Consider the following 3,507-nt stretch of genomic DNA (forward strand, 5'->3'; position numbering starts at 1 on the left):
CATCTTCACGAAGTCGTGACAAACTCAAGCATGTCCAATAATCAACAGAAGCACCATTCACCATTTTCTGTGAAGCAACAAAGCCACCATGTCAAAAAATTAGTCAACAGAGAAAGTACAAGATGTATATATCGAAGTGCAAATAATAATAAGAAATCGTCAATAGATCTAATCAAATCCTTTTTTAATTTTAAGATAATACATTCTCATAAAAAAACATCGAAATTGAAAACTCTAAAAAATTTGATCCAATTAAAAACTAAAGACAAATCGCTAAAGTTACAAGCAAAAAAAAACATGTTACCTTGTTTATCATGTTCCACTGACCTATAGACGGATTGCAAGATTTTTCTCTGCCGGAGTCATGATACATTAGCTGTAACATTCCAAACAAATAGATTGAAATAAGTTAATTCATAGCATTAGTAATTACACAGAAACAGTAGATATCAAAGCCAAGAATTACTATACAAGGGTCAAATATTTAGAGGGAAAATACAAATACCTTAGGTGGAGGTAAAACACGAGCTTCTACGGAAGTGAACTCATACTTCATCTTCAAACCAAATTCCTTCATGAATACATCATTATTGTAGTCGTTTTGTTGAACCATCTGGCAAATCATAGTGATATAGAAGTTACACTAACAAGCTTTGGAAATCTTTAATTTAATTATATCAAAAGACATCTAACAGTTTTAATATTACTATAGTACTTCAAGGAACAAAAACAATGTGCATAGTATCACAAACCTGAAAAATGCTCTGTTCTCTATCAATCGGCCTCTGGCATGTACTTCTCAATATTGCAGTAACTTGTCCCTCGTTCAGCTTTTTGGTATAGCATTGTCCCTCAACAATTGTGCAAACCTAGACATTCACAAATCATTCAGTGAAGAACATATGTTTGAGAGAATTAGTAGATCATATATGTACCTCCATTGGTAAGTAGACTGGTTTGCTCTCACTCCCAGCCAGGAGGCAAGGCCACATGACACACACACCAAATTGTAATTATACCGTTCCTTAAAGTATTGGACCACTGATATCTCAGATTGTGTTTCGCTTATAGGAAACCATGTTATCTCAAAAGGCAAGGATAACCATGGTAACATGCATAACAAGGAAAAAATGAACCCATTAGGATCAATTAACTGCTAACACAAGGGATCATATTAAAAGACCTAGGCACTTAATCAACAAAAATTGCAGTAACACAATTTAGATGACATGTTACTGAAAACTTTAGTCGAAAGATTACAGCCCACCTTGTATAATGGGATACCCTAGATGAATTGACAGTTTCCTCAACATAAGTTTAGATCAACAATAGGAACCAACAATAGGAAAAAAGCAAATACCAAAGATAGTCAAGAATATGTTTTTAATATACACTATATAAGGCCTTACAAATATGTTTTTAATATACACTATCAATTCTGAATGCAGCAGCTATCTTGCAGATCAAGCTCACAGCAGCTTCAATGCTACTTCAACTGAGACATGCAATTTGTATAGCCCTGAAATTTATACTTCATAAAAGGACACTTGTAGCCTTTTAGATAAGTTATGGGTTAAGGTTTTTATATTGCAGTTATGAGACATTCAAATCTAGTAGCTCAACAATGATTATAACAATTTGTTATTAGATAAGTTAGTTACTACTTCATAAAACTCAAGACACTTGTAGCCTTTTTCTCCTAGGAACCTAAAAAGGGCTGGAGAAGATTAAAACACAATATTTATAAAATGCGAATGCCCAATACATTCTTTCCCTACAAGTATTTGGAATGATGTAAAAAATGTCAAAAAGTGATCTGGAATCCCAATGTTGGTCATCAGAGGAGAGAAAAACCCATGAAGACGTTGGGATATTAAGCTACACAGTGATGTTAGAGCTACAACGTGAAATACCACTGCATTTAACTTAAACTATTCTCAACTATTGAATTTCTAAAAAGTGAAACTAATAAGATGTACGAGCAAACTCATTCTGAATCTACGAAAAGACAGAACAATTGAGGAAAGATTTGCAACCTTATGCTTTGCAGGAATAAAGCAATAATGTTGATTACGGGTATCCACCGTGGAATATTTAGTATCAGCTTCTATCTGTAATCAACAAACAATTGACACAAGCTAGATCTGTGATGATCAGAGCAAAAGAAAACCAAGAAAATGCTAAGATATAAAAAGAGGAAAATTAGAGGCAAGATAGGTGTTAAACAGACCTTCACAGGATGCCTTAAACAAGCTCGTTGAAGTTTACTGACCTACAGAAGCAATAACACAACACAAACAGTTTGAATAATTTGTACTCTTTATCTTTCAACAAGTCTTGGGCAAAAATATTGAATACACCATCAGAACAAGATGCAAATCTTTATCATACAAGGCATGCCTTGAATACAGTTCAAATATGATGTTAGGCAATTTTATGTACTACTATAAACAAGGCAAGAGGACAGGCAAATACGAAGACTGACTACGTTTTATTTAGTTGGCACAACCTTTTCTTGCAATCATAGTGCATTTTCTATGTTCAAACCTAGGGAACTGAGATTTTTAGTTACAAAGCCAGTAGCCTATTGTGATATGTTCATGTTGGTACACAGTGATGTTAGAGCTACAAACCAAGAGCTACACAGTGATGTCCGGAATAGGCCTTTGAGGATTAGCAATCCGACCATGCCCTTTGAATGATTTCACAGAAAATGCTTCCTAATGATCTGAAGAAAGCTGTAAGCTCCTGCCAAATACTGAGAACTCATTACTACTGAATATTTACTACTGAATATTTACTGAATACCTGGTGAGGGAGGAGGGTGAGCGGCGGATCGCGCGAGGGAGGAGGGTGAGCGGCGATTAGGGCAGCGCGCGGAGGGATTACGACGGACGACGGAGCGCGATACCTGGCGAGGGAGGACGGTGAGCGGCGGATCGCGCGAGGGAGGAGGGTGAGCGGCGATTAGGGCAGCGCGCGGAGGGATTACGACGGGCGGGATGGATTTTGCGTGATTAGGGCAGCGGCCGGGGAGGGATTATCGGGGCGGGATGGATTTTGCGCGATTAGGGCAGCGCGCGGGGCGGGCGGGATATCACGCGAGGGAGGGCATGATTTTGGATAGGGATTATCGCGGATGGGATATGAGGAATTTAGGGTTTTTTTTAGAAATTAAAAATAATATAATTATAATTATAATTTATAAATTTTAACAGTGGACATTGTACGCTGTCAATATAAATTTTTAATAGCGCACATTGTACGCTGTTAAAAATACTTTTAACGGCGCACAATATGCGCTGTCAAAAATAACTTTAACGGCGTACAATGTGCGCTGTTAAAAGTATTTTTAACAGCGTATTATTATTGCGCGCTGCGGTTGATAAAAATATGATATTATCCGCAGCGCATTTTATTGGGCGCGCCGTCAAAGCAACTATTAACAGCGCGCCTATGATGTGCGCTGCGGATGACGCGCTGCGGAAAGTCATTTTTGTTGTAGTG

At 37.4% G+C, this 3,507-nt stretch overlaps 1 long non-coding RNA gene across 1 annotated transcript; it reads right to left on the reverse strand.

Annotated features, from left to right (window-relative positions):
- Positions 1-304: 304 nt before the first annotated feature.
- LOC141817666 (uncharacterized) lies at positions 305-825 on the reverse strand. Its single transcript, XR_012600848.1, has 3 exons — positions 753-825; positions 506-613; positions 305-376 (listed from the first exon to the last, which is right to left on the reverse strand). It is a non-coding gene; the product is annotated as an uncharacterized LOC141817666 (long non-coding RNA).
- Positions 826-3,507: the final 2,682 nt, after the last annotated feature.

The sequence above is a fragment of the Curcuma longa genome, unplaced genomic scaffold, assembly GCF_044706935.1.
Source record: "Curcuma longa cultivar G26 ecotype Majalengka, Jawa Barat unplaced genomic scaffold, ITB_CL_G26_1.1 contig_21521, whole genome shotgun sequence".
In the NCBI taxonomy this organism is placed as follows: Eukaryota; Viridiplantae; Streptophyta; class Magnoliopsida; order Zingiberales; family Zingiberaceae; genus Curcuma; species Curcuma longa.